The sequence below is a fragment of the Nylanderia fulva genome, unplaced genomic scaffold, assembly GCF_048542155.1.
Source record: "Nylanderia fulva isolate GAGA-0341 unplaced genomic scaffold, ASM4854215v1 Scaffold3, whole genome shotgun sequence".
NCBI classification, from domain to species: domain Eukaryota; kingdom Metazoa; phylum Arthropoda; class Insecta; order Hymenoptera; family Formicidae; genus Nylanderia; species Nylanderia fulva.
This window is the reverse complement of record NW_028190368.1, coordinates 5396637-5416262: the sequence shown is the minus strand read 5'-3', so window position 1 is coordinate 5416262 and position 19626 is coordinate 5396637. Positions and strand designations below refer to the sequence as shown.

The 19626-nt window shown below is 34.9% G+C and overlaps 1 protein-coding gene across 2 annotated transcripts in view; it reads right to left on the bottom strand.

Moving 5' to 3' along the window:
* The window catches only part of dyl (transmembrane protein dusky-like), a 48049-nt gene that overhangs the window by 25448 nt on the left and 2975 nt on the right, over positions 1–19626 (bottom strand). The window contains exon 1 of one of the 2 annotated variants that reach the window (XM_029306157.2): positions 8–68. The exons of the other annotated variant lie outside the window; for it this stretch is intronic. The gene's annotated coding sequence lies outside the window, so the exon portion shown is untranslated. Of the gene's footprint in view, positions 1–7; positions 69–19626 lie in introns of those variants that run through there. 2 annotated transcript variants of the gene reach the window in all.

The following is a 19626-nucleotide window of genomic DNA, read 5'->3' as shown; positions in this document are numbered from 1 at the left end:
CACAAACCTCTTTTCCTCCGTGATTCGGCTGATTCCGCAAGCAGGACTCGGTATAATCCTATTGGCACACACACTTGGCACTTGTGACTTCTTTCTGCCGCGGGTCCAACCCCTTATTAGAGCGCCGAAAAAGCTCGAGGGAGAAAGTTTCGTGTTTTTTTTTTTCCTTTTTTATTCACGAGCCGGAGGAAGAATATGTCGGTACTCGATTTGGATAATATTCGATTGATATTTTCGAATCGTTCGAAGGACACCGGCGACTTTGGCGAGTGCGTTAGTTGTGAGCAGGCTTGAAAAGACACGCGGCCTATATAGTCTCCCCTCTTGGAGTCGTCGGCTTTCACCAAAAACCACCTCGGTCACTGCGAGAGGTGCGATCGTCGCCTAGCGGAAAAATCGAAATTCTACGTATCGTCTCGCCGATTAATTGTTATGCGAAAAAAAAGAAACCCAATTCCACATTTCTCCGTTCAGGTATGAATGGTGCGACAAAAAATTGGTATATCTTTTATTGGATTACAAAAATCGCGACTTTCTATTTTATTAATCATCTCTGTAGTGCGATACAGCTGAGTCACCGATCGAAAACTCGAATTTGGTGATCCATTCTATTTCGACTCCACCGGGGCGACGGCGGAAGTCGAACGCAGACCGGATGCTAGCGAAAGTTCTCCTTGGCTGCCCGCGTTCAGGGGCTTCGGAATGCGGTGCTCGTATTTTTTTTTTTTTTTTTTAATTATTTATCAATATGTGCGAAACAATTTATACCAAGAACATCAATTTATTCAAATATGATGAGAAAAAAATTAATGAGGACAAAACATATTAATACTTTTAACAAAATATTAATACTTTTCTAGAATCGATTTTATGTTTTGTGTAAAAAAAATTTTAATTAAATTGCGTGTACTAATGAGTAAAGTAATGTTATCAATCATATTAAAACATTTTTTTGTATTTGCCTTTCCTCGCTTTAATCACAAATTAAAAAGTAACGTTAAAGTAGCATTCCGAGAAATTATTTCAAGAAAAATTATGCGGAACCAACGATTCCTACATTTTTATCAATCTTCAGATTTAAGAATATAGTAATAAAGAAGTCAGAAAGACTTGCATGCAAATGCAAGACTAAAATGCTAATAAAAATGAAATATATGTTATACATATCGTACCTGTGAAAAGATGAAAATTGAAATGAGTAATAATGAGCTATTCTCATGCAAGAAACTTCGATTGATCTCACACCATCTCTTGATATTCTAAGCTCTTTAACGACCCTGGACTATCTACTACAATCACTGAGAAAGCAAAATCAAGACATCTTAAAGAAGTTTCGCAAAGTTTTACTTCTCCTTTCCTTTTGCTCAAGATAAGTATGAAATTTAGGGCAAGAGTTAACTCACGAAGTGAACTTTCAAACTGATCCTCTCATAGGATTAAAGAACAGAGTTCAGAAGGATAGTTTTATCTCGTTTGTAACGATCTATTTTGAAAAGGATTCGAGGGCAATGAACCAGGCCGGAAAATATTTTCGAGATACGGATATACCCTGGAAGGAAAGTAATACCCGACGGTAATGATCATGGGAGATGCACCTAGGTGAAGGTCAACACGTATTACGGCGCACGCGGTCTTATTAAGTGTCTAGTTTCTTCTCGATCGTAACTCGCTCATCCGTGCATCGGGAAGAAATGGTTACGTGTAACAGGCTATTATAATAGTACGTTAAGCAGCTACGTGGATCTACTGATCATTCGGGTCAAGGAAACTCTCCAATTTACTCATCACTGAGAACGGAGAAGTGTCATTCATAGCGGCAATAAGTTTCTTTGAGAGATGTTAAATACTCCACTAATTTTATAAACACTTGTTGCACTGAAATTAGCGCATGTCGTCGAATATGTGATATATTTGCAATAAAATTTTACTGTATATCGTTATATCAGTGCAAATCGTATAATAAATCGCTATAAAATTTTCATTATTCGCGAGAAAATTTGCAGTTATGAGCGTACCTAATTTATTCTAACGAATTAATGTCAGTTTTAGACTTTAAAGGATCTTAACGTATAAATAGAAAATATTGTAAATTCTCTCTGTTATAGTATATTCTTACGACTCACTGTACTGATTATCGTGTATTAACATACTTAATGTATGTTAATTGAAAGCTTTGTAGGCATCGCTAGACATAACAATACGCCACGTGTTTTACTAAACGAATCATCGTCATTCCACCCTCGTTCTTTCCCTTTTTTCTTTCTCTCTCTCTCTATCTCTCTCCTCTTTCCGTCTTCCGTTCCGTCTCCTCAAGCGGATCCAATTCCGGAAGAAAGCTGCGCGAACAAATTCCGCCTCGGAATGGTGAAATTGCGCAATTTTTCCTCGCGCTCTGACGTCAGCAACCATTCAGGAGAGCGCCGTACGGCTTTCACACGGATCTTGTTTTGTTGTCTAGATACCTACATAAGTAGACTCATTGAGAGAGCACGAGCAAAGAAAGGAAAGATCACTGCAACAAATAAATTTCGTCCTCACAGCGGGTGTCCTGGACCCCCTTGAATATCTTTTCGAGTACAGATATTAAGATAATGATTGTTTCATCGTGTCCAAACTGCCATGTTAATTATTGCGAAATTAGCATTGAAAATTAAAGAGCTTTGTCATATTATCTATTACTTATTTATCTAACAATAAGAATTAAATAGATAATTAAAAAATTATAAATTTTAACTTTAAAAATTGGTTTTTTTATTAAATAAAAAATAAATATGAAATTTCCAATTATTAAAATATATAATTTTTTAATTTCACTTTAAATTAAAATTAAATAATAAAATTTTTAACAAATTGCTTAAAAAAAATGCTTTTTATTCAATTCTAATTTTTGAGAAAAATTAATTTTTAGTTTCTCTCTTTCTGTAACTGAAAAAACAATGTTTCTGGGAAATTCTATATCTCGCAAAAACTGAAATAATATCAAGGTTGGATGGCGTAAGCTTGTGTCCGGAAAAAAAGACAAAATCGCGGTTGTTAACTACAGACCTCGGGATAAATAGGCCAAGCCCAAAAATCAATAGTCTACAGCTAAAAGAAAAGCACAATAAAAAGTTGAACACATGCCATCGATTGGATATTAATTAGTAATAATAAATATATATTGTATATATTATATATACGATTTAATATTAGTAAATGTCAATAAATCTTCTATTTTAACGAGTCTATTTCGATACAGCTATTTAATTTTTTTATGTATTATATAAAATTGACTGTATTATAAAATTTATATATCTAAGAGAGTAAATAATTCCAATAAATTAATTTATAAGAATATATTGCTTAATTGAAAAGATCGGTTTCAAAATCTTCAAAATATCTCTCATTAATATTTCATGCAGTTATAAAGTGGGTCACCCTAGAAACTATACACACCTATATCTCTCTAAAATTACTCTGACAAAGAGCACCGTAATCATTGCCGTAAATGGTGCTCTCTGCATTTTGTTATGATCCGTGCACATTATCCGAGCATTGTCACATCATTGTCTCAATAATTGCTTCCTGTCGTGAAAATGATTTTCTCAAATGCTTTGATCGCTGCAGATCTATATTCCATGGTATCTCGTAAACTCGCGTTGAGATACATTCCAGAGATACCGTAATTGCAACTGCATTCTACTGCATGTGTGTGTGTGTGTGTGTGTTGTATATCAAAATTTTGCTTGTTTATTTCTATCGTATATATATGATAATATGATACTCGTCCATCAGCTAAATCTAGGTTTAGATTTATAAGCGAATATATTAATCTACATGCAAATCTACGCACATACATATACACACAAGTTTGCTACATGAATGCCATCACTCGTTCCCGACATTGTAATCGTGCGGGACACATGGTTATTTTTTTTTTTTTTTTTCACGAAATGGTAACGTGGATATCGCACGTTCGGAGGACTTTCTCCCGAGCCGTGCTCGGGTCGCGTTAGTGTGTGTGCACGAAGATCCGGTATTCTTGGCATACAACGTACCAGTCTGGAACAGTTACCGTAGCCTCGGAGGAGCAATTAGACTCTCGCGATTAAGCTCTAATCTCTTGGATTCCGCACGGCTGAAACTCGTCTTCGGATTACTGTGAAACGTAACACCCGCGTACGGATACGCGGACTTATGAAACGTGCGCCTTGCATATCTGAATCTGTGTCCTTCGCATCACGCAATGCAATGCGTTCGAAGGTTATATTTATATCCGTATTATACTATATCGAACTACGGATATTACGTACACAGGCATATTGAACGTTCTTTTTGCGGACAGGAAGGCATTTCTCTTCTTTCTCGACAATGAAACTGGCTGGAGCCGCGTATTAACTTTCATTTAAATAATCAATATGATGATATATAAAATATTATTTATTATTAAAAAGAATTATTTTTCTTATAATAAAGTTTCTATTTATAAAATTTAGACTCCCTAATTAGAGAGTCTGGAAATTCTTCCAACTAATAAAAAATTGTATTAACTTTCATTGAAACAAATCAATATATTGATATACGAAATATTTATTATTAAAGAAATGATTTTCCTTATTATAAATGTTCTATTTACAAAAGTCATAATTATATAGAGAATCTGTCAAAATCTTCTGTATATAAATTAAAAGTGCAATAATAGATAAACATAAATAAGTAAACAAAATGATATAAAAAAATGTTCTATGTATAAAACGATAAGTCCAGAGATTCTTCTCCGGCGAATCGGTATATAACGAAGGCGCAAGTTGATTGACACTTTTCGAGGCGCCACGGTAAATACGCAAAGGCATGCAGCCGTGCGAGTCTGACCGATTTCTTGTTCCGGTAACACCGGAATCGTAAGAATTCGACGAGACGGGTATCGAAACAACGAGTAGACTACGTCGATTTCGATCGCGGTGCCGCTCGACCGCACGGCCGTCCGGCTAAGTCGAACGGAAGATTTAGTTGTGACACACTTTCGGATCGCGGTACCCGGAGGGAAGGCACCGCGCCCACGAGATTAACATTACAAATTGTGGATGATGCATCGGCGTCCCACCGACGCGACGCATCATCCGCAATTTAAATGTGTATCGGCCGCGATTAATCCGCCGACTTGGATCGTAAGTTTGGCGCGAGCGTCTTTTTTTAAACACATGATTAATCGTCCGCGCTCAATATTATGCAAAAACAGATTAACCCACATATCGATATGATATCTAGGAATCTTGATCAAGAAGTGGTACGTCGAGTTTTACGATGCGATTCCCCGAGACTGTAACGATGATAATAATGGAGGGAAACTGATGAAGATGTTAGAAATTTGAAACTCGACTTCCGTATAATTTTCGAATCTGTGAAAATTATACGGCCTATAATTCACATTCCCTACCGTGTAAAAAGTTTGTCGCGTGTTCTAAGAAATATCCTCTAACGAAGACGATATAATAACGGAATGACGCAAAGCGTTGACAGAGGAGGATAATTTACCTCACTTACATCACTAAATAGAAAACGACATTTCCACGGTATGCGATATATCGCGTGCTAATAAAATCGATAATCTTCCGCAGAGAGAGATATATATGTTTAGCAGCAAAACGTTTCGAATGATTCCCTCTGCGATGAGAGCAAGAGACGCAGAGAGATCGCTCGAAGTAGGTACACACATCAACGGCATCTGGTCGTGCCCGATTATTCGTGGCGCGCGAGAGAAGATCTCTCGAACGATTCCGAAGACAATCGCTTTGTGGGCGTTTATTACAGGCAACGACCGTGCCGATGTAGTACCTGGTGTACCTGTACGCGACCGTAATTTTGGGTCACCGAATCGCTGACTTTCTTCCATCTTTTCACCGTACGTGTACGCGAGCTCGACGCGACGTGGAGGAACAGAGAGAAAAGGAACAGGAGAGTGCACTCGCCAAACCTTGACGAACGGCGGAAAAGAAACGGCCGGTAATTACGGTGAGTGCGGGATAAATCTTCGTCGCGTTCGCGCCGCGTGACGTACGCGAATTCGCTCAAGACGAATCACGGCAAGCGTGCAAGATGTATGCACTTGCGATGCAACTTTACTTATTGGGAGTAAAAATTCGACGCCTGCGAAAGCGATTGATGAGAATAGGATCGGATGCTTGCAAAGTTTCCTTTAAAAATAAATCTGATTATGGAAGAAGATTGAAATATTCTTGTGTTATATATATTATATTATATTTAAAACATTTCTTTCTATATATATATATATATTTTATATATGCATATATATAAAATATAAAAAAATATACATAGAAAAAGATATTTTTAAATATAATATGAAATGTTTCAGAATATATATAATTTGATGTATAGTGTATATATATATATATATATATATATATATGTATAAGAAAATAATATATACAAAATGTATCTAAATAACTGCGAAAACTTTTAGATGACTCTTTGTCAAAAATTAAGGGGGTTTCTTATATAATCATATGCTCTTATTCCTCCCTAAGGAATTATACTTTTCTAAAGAGGGAGGTAAAAATTGAGTTTTTATTTTTTTTCTTAAAAACTATTGATTTTACGAAAAAAGACATAAAAACGTTTCTATATAAATGATAACTTTCTAACGCATATTTTTAGATGATCATATTCCGGTCTGTTAAAAAGTTCTGATAAGAAATTAAATAGGGGTTGTTAGTTTCATTCTCTTGTAACGATACAGAAAAATAAAAAAAATATTAATAAATATCCTTTTTATTAGTTATTCACCAAAAGTTTTATTTGTCCGAAATTTGAAAAAAATAATAAAAACTTAATTTTTACCTTCTCTATAGAAAAGTGTGATTCTTCAGAAAGGGATATAAGAGTATATATTTATATAAAAAAAAAAAACCTCGCTTAATTTTCGACAAAGAATCATCTCCTACAATTTTTCACATTTATTTAAATACACTCTGTATGTCTAATTTGACATTTGACCGCTCGATGACAATAGAGCGCTGTGTCATTTAATTTGATTTCTAATATCCACGGTTTGAATGAAGATTGCACTTTCTGGGACAATCCGTACAGATTCGAGATTCTTAGTATGTCAGTGTGCCTATATGCTAATCGCTCGACGATGAGAAGTTTAACGTGTAATATTCGTGTGAATACACTTCGTGTCAAATATAAATTATGATGTACGTCATTAAACCCTTTGACATGCGATTATCCTTCGCTTAATTCTTTCGCGATATGCGCGAATGGTAGAAAGTAGTCTCGTTTCCAGTACTTATCCATCGCTCTGCATATAATTGCATGTACACGCAATAACGCGCAATCGTAAAACGATCGCGAAAGTAGAAGAGCGGTGTGAAAATTTGTTTATTAGACCAACAATGTAATGTTAAAAAATTATCTACATCTAATCAAATTAAATTAACTGGCATTTATTAATAGAACGACTCATAAATATGGAAATGTGCTAATCTCAAATCATTTTATAACATTCCATGTCGAACATTCTACCATCGTAAAAATCTATAAAAATGTAATCTTGTCCTAAATCGTATTAGAAATTTCATCATGTTCGAAAAAAAAAAAAATATATATATATATATATATTTACACTGAAAAAAGTTGTAGCAAATATTTATTTGTTTCCAAAAGGATTTTCTTATATCAAAATTAAATATTTTTCACGTCAAATCAATATGATTCAAAGTTTCAAATAAATAATAAATTCGAATTAAATAATTTCTTTTTTTAGTGTATAAATATATACATTGTCGGCCAATTGTATAACACTGTACCTGTAAACTTGATACAGTACAGCGGTACAAAACAGACGAAAAGAAGTAGGCGTCATCTGTAAAATAGCTTAAGACGCGGGAACAACTGTTATCTTTCGTTTCAATTTGAGTTTCACTGAAATTAACCATCAGCGTGGAATAGTGTGTACCATTTCACGCAGCGTTCACGCAGTAATACGACTAAGTAAGGAACGGATGCACCAAACATAATTCTCTAACTAAATTTTCTCCGTTTCAGCCGCTATATTGTGTATGTAGAACTGTAATTTAAAAAGGGATAGCGCGTCTCTAACCCGGGATTAGTGAACCTAGACTGCGGCTCGGTCCGTGGAAGAGGATGGTATTTAGCAAAAGTAGGTATCTATGTCTACCTAGAATATATATATAACGCATCTTATACGGTTGTAAGGCCAGCGAAATGTTATTATGACCGTTCTTATCGCCAAGTGACTCTTATCAAAGCGTATACACGTGAGTTGTCATTTCTACAGGTTGCACAATAATACACCGTGCGTTTCCGTCGTATCATTCCATTAATTCGAATTAATCGAGATCGCCTTTCTTCTCGCAATGACTCGCGGAACCCGATTTAATTTTGAATAACGGGAAACCCGATACGAGCCTTCTCTCTCGGCAACTTCTGCGTAGTATTAGATGAACTTAATTGATTTCTATTCACAACGATGAACACGAGGATTTAGTCTGTGGAATATATATATGTATATAAATTCATCGAGTAGTCCGATAAAAAATTCTCGAAGAAAGTTAATCATCGTCGCGATAATACAATAATTAAAAATATGGGCCGTTCGTTTATTGAAATGGATCGTATGTAGGGTATACTAAAATTGCACACTTTCTCTTGAAAGAATGTGTTGTATTATTCAGCGAGTGGCAAAACGTTCCCTGTTCGCGTTCCCGGATTACGTTGACGTCACTAAAAAGCGCTCCATTTTCCCTTTTCTAATATCGGCACGATGACGACGTCGTTTAAGTCAGTCGACACATTCACTTTCACCACCCACGTGTCAATTTTCCATACTGTCAGCCGCCTACCGTTACGCATTTGCGTGACAATGACTCACTGTCGCGAAATCCCCGTTTTTCGACAATGAATATTTTATCTCATATTTCTCTTTACGTGTTTAATAAAGATCTATAGTGAAACAGATTTGAATCCGGTTCGTGATTATTTAACAGAAATTATAAAACAAGGTTCCTTCCGCGTTAATCTTTTTAGGGGTTGCTTTTACCCTTTCAGAAGCTTAATTCGCGAAATACTTTTTATTTTCATTCCTTTGTAATTCAAAAACGGAGACTCGATCTTTTCTTTAGATATTATTACGAAAAAATATCGCATATTGATTCATAAAAGTATCCCGTCCACATAATCCATTTTCAAATATCCGTTCATGAAAGTGTAAAGAGCACACACATCCGGCACATTAAATATTTTCGGTATATATTTTTAATCCGTGCCTAAAAGAGTGAAAGGAAAGACAATTCCCTGCTATTTTCATACCGCCTTGCGCATGACAATATCTATAAGCAGAACACTACTTTCACTTTTCACTTTTATCGTTTCGCCTCTTGCACGTCAACGGTATGTGACCACCGGAAATCCTGATATAGAATGACGTCAATGAACGGTTACGACGTGTCATCATTTCTTAAAACTGTCCTGTGACTCAGACTTTCGGTAATTGAAATTCGCAAGACGTTTATTTTATTTTTTTTTTTTAATTAATGTGGTTAATATAATTTCTCTCTCTCCCCCTCTATAATTTTTTATTCATACTATTTGAATCATGTTTAGTATTTTATAACAAAAATATGTGCGGATACAATTTAATAAACCTGTTTGTTTTTATTATAAAATTCAATTTTTTTTATGAAATAAAAGTAATATTACTTTTATATTTAAAATTCTCATTCAAGAATAATGTTGTTTACAGTCTTCTCGTAAACTCAAGTAACGGCGCGATGCTTTTTCACTCGAGCATATCGAATCCCTTCAACAACGAGATCGGGCTACGCCCCTGAACTCACTTTCACCGGCTGCATCCTGCGTATCCGGAATCAAGATTCTACAAGTAAATAGGATAAGAGACGCACGAAGATAAAATGCCCGGACGCGCGCGCACTCTTTCTTCTTCTTCTTCTTCTTCTTCAACGCCTTTCATTTAAGATCACATTAAGAGTGGAACTTGCTCCTTTATACTTTATAAGAAGAAATGCTCGAGAACGAGTGAAGATTGCGTCGGGATTATTAAATTCTTTTGTCTTTTCAGTCGCGTTACACTTACTTCGAATTACGATACAAAAGAATAGTTTCCAAGGCAGTCATTTTACAGTCGTCATCTCTTTACAGAGCGATGCTCGTCGCAAAATAGACCATTAATTTCAAGTTTGTCATTTACAAGTAATTCAGGTTTACTGCAATATATTTTATTGCTAATATAAAAATAAGTTAGATATTATATAAATAATATTCCATAATTGTATTTAAATGCAAGAGAAATAATATAATAAAAAAATAATAGTAAATATATATATTTATAATAATTATTTATCTTGATTTTTCCATCTTCCTTTTTACTGTTCTGAGTTCAATTTCCTTATTGATTTTTTCTGCAGATTTCAAACAAGATTAACTTGCTTGATCGAGAATATCTATCTATATCTCATTACTGAGTTTACAACTCACAATCAGTGAAACTCTTGCTAATGATGGTAATTATATTGTTGCCATAACGGGGCGGATAAACTCTTAGCATCGGGCCATTAGAACTGATTGTTACAATGATTACAGTATTTTCTCCTATACATTATATGGAACCGACTTATGAAATCGACAATAGAAAAATCGAGAGTACTTATACATCTCCTTCTCTATATATGTTTCACTCTTGTCTTCAAGGAAGTGTCGTTTAAAGAATAAAAATATAAAAAAATTTATATTATTATACATCAAGTGATACATCAAAATTTTGTGACAAATTGTATATTTCAACGAAACTGTGTAAGGAAATTGAGTTTATTAGACGATCAATTAAATTTTTACGAAAATATCATTTTCTTTATCGTGAAATCAAATTACCAATTTCTTTGAAGAGAAATTATACGTTATTAAAACTGAAGAAATTATATATTAAATACAGTTATTACAACTTGTCATATGTCTTATATACGACCTACTTTATTTCTTTTTTTTTTGGGAGGGGATCATTTTATTTCTCTAGATTGAACTTCCAACTGTTGTAAGAATTGCACCTCTTTCAGCGCGCCCTTATAAATTCTGTAATACGATCGAACTAGTGCATTCGCCAACAATAGCATTGCAGTTGGCTTTTCTCGCAACGGAATTCGAGCCGCATCGATACTGCGTGGGGGAATCGCATCTAGCACTCCCGCAGCTTTTGCGAAGTGCATCCGGAATCGATTGGCGCCCGGTATTCGCAAACAGAATATTCGCTCACTGACGACTAGATACGTTCTATCCTATCCATCAATTTGAACGGACCATAATCGCTCGCTCGCAAATTCCCTTCATGCACATTAGCGCATTGTACATCTAGTATATGCTCAGGATAATTGTATATCTTTCTTATCCTTTTACAGGATAATCGTGTTTAAATTTAAAACGGATTTTGGATTAATCAATTTAAAAAAAATTTAATTTTTTAATTTGTGATTATTATATTAGTGTTTTTTTATTTTAGAACAATACATATATTGATTTGTAAAGAGTACTTTAAAGTTCTATAACAATCTTTTTTAGTAATGTACCTTTATTTAATAAAAAGAGATTAAATATCTATTTTTTTATATACGTATCGCTCCGTTATAACTATTGATTTTAAAAACAAAAATATATCCAGAAATATCAGATATATCAGGTTTCAGATTAATTATAAAATAATATAAAATTTGTCGAGAAAAATATAATTCCTAATAATACGGCGCATAATAAAGTATTTCAGTATAAAAGAAAAACGGAATAAAAGTTGGCGAAAAAAAAATTAATTCGCATCATCGAACTTTCCTTGCGACGAACAATAGATACCTCTCCTAGCTAATTACCGGCGAATTATTAATATCGGATATACGCCGTCTAGATCACGGTGACTTGCAAAGTCTGCATCAGTCCGAGCAGCACGAAGAAGACGCTCTGATTCCTCGAGCAATCAGAACATGGCGATCGGCGGCGTTCTCCGGCCCCGAACAGGTTACAATATCGAGAGCCCGAAACCCGTCGGAGAGTCGTCAGTCAGCTGCAATTTTCCAAAGTGCGGACATATCGAATCGGACACATCGAAGGTGTATCGGCCGCGAAGGTTCGACCTTCGTTCGGGAGGTAATCGGTGAAACTCGTATCGGCCTGCCCCTTCTCGAGGTATATATATATATATATATACGATATAAATGCGCCAGGAAAGCCGAAGATGCGCGTTTACGACTCCGAGGTAGCAATTCTCTTAGGTGTTTGTCCGATACTCTTGCACTCGGATACTTTACTGCCTCGCGAGAGCCGGTCGCTCTCGCGGATTATCGACCTGATGGCGAGTGGTGCACGCTTCGTACACATGGTTTATGGATCGTGGCCCATACTCGGATGTACCATCGGATACTCGGCCAATGGAACGTTCCAAATAATACTTTTAGTTATACGTTGGCCGATTAACAAAAATCAGGACGAGACCGTTTTTAGTATCGATAACGGAGGATTATTAATGTCCTCCCGAATGGTTACGGCACGAAGGCCGATTCGCGCTGAAATAAAGTTTAAAAGTAACAACTTGATCCATTTTCCAGAAATAAAACACGAGATTATATCTCTACACCATATTTCAGTGTATTGTCGCCATCGCGGAGATTTCAATTTACTTTGACATTTATTTATATTCATCAACTGAAAGGAGGATAATTTCATGAATACAAATGTTACTTGTTAAGTGGATCTTTCGAACAAAAAATAAACTAGATCTCTATTTATATATTTCTGAGCGATGCAGAAATAAAATCTATAAAATGTAAAAGTAAAATATATTAATCACGCGTATACATAGCATCGGAAAAAAAAATTAACGATTTAAACTGAACTTGCACAAATTTGCTACTGATAAATTCAGGTGCTTCTACAGAAAATTGACATTTATATTTATATAACGGGTTCATTTAACATTATAGAGACAAGCTGTCTAACTGTTTACCGTCTCACAGATCGTAAATCACATCTCGAATTGACAATCGTACGGGCAAACATTGAACGCTATGGTGCTCGCACTCGTCTTTAGAGACGGATTGGCATTTTCGCCCACCGTGCATCATCCTCTAAGAGCGCGGGAAGCCGCGATCTCGATGGTACATGCATATACACATCCGATCTCGAGTACACCCCGCCGTTCTCGGTTCTCGCGTGAACGCACGAGCGGCACGAGGAGAAAGTTTCTCGAAGCCGGGAAGTGAAGTAGGCCACGACTTTGACCGCTCGCAAGGTCCATACTCCCGTGGCACGCCACTTTGTAGTGTCTCGTTCCTTCTCTCCGGCTTACAACAACCGAGCGTGTATGTATGTGTTTGTGTACGGTAACGTCGCCGCACGATCATCCGGCGATGTGGTATGCGGATCGTCGACAATTCTTCCACCTCGTCTCGATATTCTTTCTCTATAGGGTGGCCCAGAAAAGGTGGAAATCAGTAGCGGGAACGTATATATTCTTCGACCAACGTCCAGCCGACTTTCCCTTGGAAATTTCAACCCGAGCCCTGATTACAGAGCGTATCTCAATTTTGTAGATTCGAGTCTCTCGTAACGTAAACAAGCAAAAACATTTTTTTTTTTTTTTTTTTTTTTTTTTACTAAGAACCAAAATTCCAATTTAATTACCAAGTGTGAGATGACGATAAACCATTCGGTCTATATTAACGTTTCGAAAATCGCAGTCGCGCGCTCGTTAAACAAAAGAAATATTTTCGTCTATTATACTCGGGGAAATTTATGCTCGGCGCAGAGGTGATAATGTATTCTATTACGATTTTAATTGAAACACACTGTAGTCGCGGTCATAAGCCGGGGCAAACACGTTGCCTATTGAATTTGTGTGATAAACGGAGCCCTTTAATCGAAATTATTTATTATAGCATTGCGCTGCGACGATGAGTCGCATAAATAACATGTCCCTGTAAAACAAGGAAATATTTCGTACATTTGTACGTTATAATATCTTGCTAAAAAATGTGTATAAAGCCAATAATATCTTTCATAACGTGCCACGGGGTATATAATGTATTTTGTAATTTAATCTAATGCTGAGAGAAAGAGAGAGAGAATTTTACTTAAGCAGCAATAGCAATGATAAATTAATATAGAAGGGATACAATCTTTCATTTAACGAAATGATTAAAAGACGCGGATGAAATAATTAGAAAGATTTTCTATTAAATTATAATTATAATTTAATAGAATATCGCGCGCGTCACAAATTAAACATCTGTTAAATTAAGTCAAATTATCGATTCAATATCACGTGTTAAACATTAAATGCGACAGTAACTATATTTAATGCACATTAACGTATAGCATATTGAACATGTAATTATACGTATTTTACAACGTTTTTTTTATATTATTAAATTTACATATATTTCTAATTATATAATTTTATCATTTATATTTTAAAAGCGATATGATTAATAGGTAAGCATTATGAAACGATAATAAAAGCTGCTTCTATCTGCACACGTTTGTAAGACGGGTTTTCCCAACCATTACCTTTTTTCTCCCAATTATGCAAGACAAAAACACGACAAAAGAAACGAGAATCAGTTAACGAGACGTAAAGTAATCCTAAAACCTCTTACGTCAGCTGCTTGCGGTGCAATGATACATTTCTATTGTGCTGCCTGCGGTTAAAACGTGTAAAACTGAATTGTTCCCTGTCGATAGCGAATTGCTCGTAAAATATTATTTTCAAATACGTCGATCGGACATTATACACAGCTCATCCGACTAGGTCAAGGCTGCTTTTTCCACCTGACAAACGTATAGAGTGCCACTTGTCGCCTCTCACCGTCTCCTAATCATCTCATTATATACCCAAATCTTCGATACACTCTTCAAATCATCAAATGACAAAATAACAAATTTACACTCGTTATTAAATCTTCGGAGAACGATTAGTTCTTTACAAATCTTTTTTTTTTTTATTCAGGTTTATGTTCTACAATATATTTGATACATAAAAGAAATTTTTGAAATCTAGAGCAGTTTAATGTAAAGTTTACACATATGAGATCAATTGAAGCGATTAATTCGTTACGAATCTTTTTTTTAATCTCTTTAATCCAGATTTATGTTCCATATTTGACGTAAAAGAAATTTTTGAAATCTAGAGCAGTTTAATTTAAAGTTTACACGTATGGGATCAATTGAAGTCTAACAAGAAGGTTTCTACTTGGACTGAAAGGGCAGTTTTCTTACAGTTTATTGCTTTCCCGTTTGCTGGGATGGCATGTTAAATTGCACGCTGTCTTGTTTGCCTTGTTACCTGGTTCTGAATGATAAATACCGTTGTTATTTTCCAACCATATTTCGCCGCATGCAACTAGCTTTAAGGAATCATTGTACTAAGCTGTATCTTTTCATTACCTGTTTCCATTTAAATCAATCGTGCTGCAAACGCATTATTCAGATGACGCGAAACCTCTGCAGCGAGTCTTAAACTATGCAAGATAATATACGCTGGAAGGGTGGCAGTAACAAGGAAGCCGGTAATAAAGCACGATGCACGGCTCAATTTCATACACATCAAGTTATAAGATAAATGTAAGAGTGACGTCACGATAAGAAAGTCGCGACCGCACTTGTGCAAACAAGTTGGAAATATATGTTAAGTAGGTTCCAAACAATGCCCTCATTTGCCAAATATATTCGATAAAAGTATGCCGTATTTATTTAACAATGTTTACTTCGTCATCCTGTACACAGTAAAATGTCATATGTACGTCATCCCCGAATTACGATACGAATTCGCTGTTATTTTAATCCGTTATGATTCGATACTCAAAGAAAATTTGGAGACACAGCCCGTTAGAGAGCACGCAAATAATCATCGACATTTAAGAGAGAGAGACATCACATAAGTCCTTGTAGCAGTCGCGTTAAAAAAGTCAATGATTACGGTAAGCGCGTGAAAAATAGGATAAATGCGAGACGAGCAAAAAGCATCTCGCGATCCAGGAATCATGTTCAATGTTCACGAATCGGTCACGCTTCACCGCCCAGATCGATCGCAGCATCCTTCGATCGGCCATACTTTCTCCGCGCGAACTCTTGCCAGAAATCGGCAGTTATCGGCCAGCGATCCGGATTCATCATTCACTTAATAACGAGAACTGAGAAAAAGGGGATCGAGAAACAGATCCGACTTCTCTCCGCTGTTGACTTGATTCTACTGTACGATTATTGTATGGCTAATTTGTACGCGATTTAATAAATGTGCATATTTTATATACCCGAAAGTTATATAAATATATATCAACACAAATCAATTAACATGATGTTTCTCCTCTATTTTGATAAAACAAAATATTGCAATATTATATATATATATATATATATCTTATACATTGAATTTATTTTAATAAAAATATATTAACAAAAAATTCAGTTCTTACTCGAAACTCCGAAAATTTAAAATTCACATCAATGTATAATAATTTAGTGTATAAAAATCATATGATAATATCCAAAATTTTCTCATATATTTCAAATAAAAAAAATTATCACTTATTAACATAAAAGATTGAGTTCTTACTCAAAGTTCCGAAAATATAAAATTCACATAAATGTATGATAATTTAATGTATGAAAAGTATAATATAATATCCAAAATCTTCTCGTATGTTTTAATTTAAAAATATTGCCAAATATTATAATTCAAAATTAATTCCCCGTGTATTGCAACAAAATTTCTATCATTTATATTTTTGTAACACAAAACAAGAATGTTTATTATATATACTATTATGATTATTTTACTGTATATAGTCTTGAAGAAGTAATTTCGGATAGTGCTAACAATAAGATGAATAGATAGAAAATCATATAGCGCAATAAATCATATAAATTATATTGAGCGTAAAATTGCGGTTTGCGATCGCGCTGCGGACAAATGTCAGTTCAATGCACCTGTTAGAATCGCGCCTGAGAAAGGGCCCGAAAAACAAGACGATTCACGCAACGTTTATATCGTGATTACGTCCCCGCGTCGCGGCGTCCTCCTTTTCTCGTGGCGTGGTATAGTTGGCAACACTAGTTAACGCTCACGCACTTGCATCGACGATCGGCCACCGGTGAGTGATAATCGCGGAGTAGGTCACCGGAACAGCGCCTTTAGCGATCTGCGTTCTTCGCCACCTTTGCGCCATTTGCGCGCGCTCACTCACTCACGTATCCTTGAGTGACGCATATTGCAATTTTACATGTCGCACGTGCACGTTAGTGTGTGCAACTATAGAGAAGAGATATTAATTAGACACGAGCCTTTTAAAGTAATTTCCATCACCGGTGAGCCGAAGATGAGTTACATCTTGAAACCGAAACAACCTAGCGGTTTGTGTCCTCCTTAAATATAACAGACGTCGTAAAATCAATTTTATGTAATCTCAGCGTTAAATCATAATATCTAACCAAATATTTTTAAAAAAGGCAAAATTCGTAAATTTCGAATATCAAAAATTTACTATAAAAATCTAAATATTATCTCTATAATTGTGAATAGAAAATTAATTTTATAAATAGCACACATATAGATCAAATAGCTTTTTGAAAGATTTTGAAAAAATATTTAAAAAATTTTTTATTTTTTTAAATATTCGTAACAGCTGCCTGAAGGGAACAATATGGTTTTATCATATGCAATACAATTCTACACTGAGAAAAAAATAATGTTCAACCAAACAAATTTTTTTTTAATCTAACTAATTGCGGCGGTCACGGGTTGTCAAACAAATATTTATCAATATGAAAAAATATTATGTTTCAAATTATGTGACTTAGTTAACAATACTGAAGTGTATTTGACTTAAACATTTAAATATTTCAATGAAAAAAATTTCATGAACTAAAAGCGTTTAATTATATTAACATTATTTTTTTCACAGTGAATATTATGCTTCAAAGCATTCATATTAAACTAATTTTCTAACTAACTTTTACATCTTTTTTCGGTTTTTTTTTTTTTTTTATTTGAAACCCCCGATGTGATTTGACACATTTTAAAACCATTTCTATGTTTACACGATCATCGCCCATTACTATTGTGTTATATAGAAAGTTGCTGTCCCGAACACACTTGTTATACCAAAAACGTGTTTGCTTTAAGCGGTTTTGCATCATCAGCGTACACCTATATTTAGATTACATTTCATTGTCATTAACAGAGAGAATCACACTACGCGCAACACAAAGTCTCTAGATACTATTAACACGGTCTCTCTGATTGTAATTAACCTCTGTCTACCAAGAAGATAAATATGAGCAATTGTTAGAAAACTATAAAGAACTGAAACGCGAACGATAAAAACCAAGTCATCCGTGTGATGGGAAATACAACAGTGTCTTTATACAGGAAGTATATATACAATTCGCTTCGGTATTCCGGAGAAATCTTAAACACATCGTTTTCCGGCTTGATAATAATCTGAGATCTAAAGAACATTCCAATTGTATTATGTACAAACGAGAAAGAGTTACATTCCTTTGTCATTTTTCACGCGCGTAAAAAAAGATGATATCCCAAAAAATTCTAAATTATCGACACATATCAAATCATTTTTTGTTCTTATATTCAACTTAAAAAAATAATCTTTTAGTTATAAAAAAGTAACAACATAATTAATGACTAAATAAAGAAAATTATAATCATTAAAGATATTCCTATAAATAACTAAAACCGGCGATTTGTTTTTGTAAGAAAAACGAGCAAAATGGTAACTTAAACCAATTGGCTGAATCTTATTCATGACTCTCGTTCGTTTATTTTTTGCTTAATTAATGGATGCGGTTTACCGAGTACTGCTGCAAATTCGACGATCCGCGAAGAAATGGATCAGCTTAATGGCCGCAAACTAAAATTAGTGTGAACCATTAAGTAACAGATTAATGCAGATCGAAAATTGCAAACGCAATTATCAGCTAATTAGCGTATCTCGCTCGCATAACTCGTTGCAGCTAGATATGTGATAGTAGTATTACCGTAATATGGTGCATGCGTAATTCGACAAAAAGGAAAGATTTATTCGCAACACAACATTCGAAAATCCTTTTCAGATATTAAAAAGAGACAAGTATTTTCCCAAATTTATGTTTCTCCAAAATATTTATTTTTCAAATCTTTTCTAAAAAATTAATTATTTGTTCAAATATTTTATTTTAAATTACCTTTCTAGCACAAAGATGATGAAAGTATAACGATTAAAAATATCAGACTTTAATCAGAAATAATTGATACAAGGAAAATATGGAATCATGATGAAAAGCGTCGAATAATATAAGAAGTTCGAGCGAGAGCGTAAAACATATTTTCAGTGAAAGAATGAAAAGTCGAGCTACCATTTTTTAACGCGGCACATGGATATGAAATTCACGATCATCGAACAAACCAGCCTTCAGCAGCAACGTGCACAACGTTGATTCTGCTGAAACTGTCAATATAGAGACGCAGGATGTGTATTCAGTGCCTCGGGATATCACGGGAAACGTATGGGACATTTTGCAGAGAATATTGTGAATGTACGCATACTTTGTTACAAT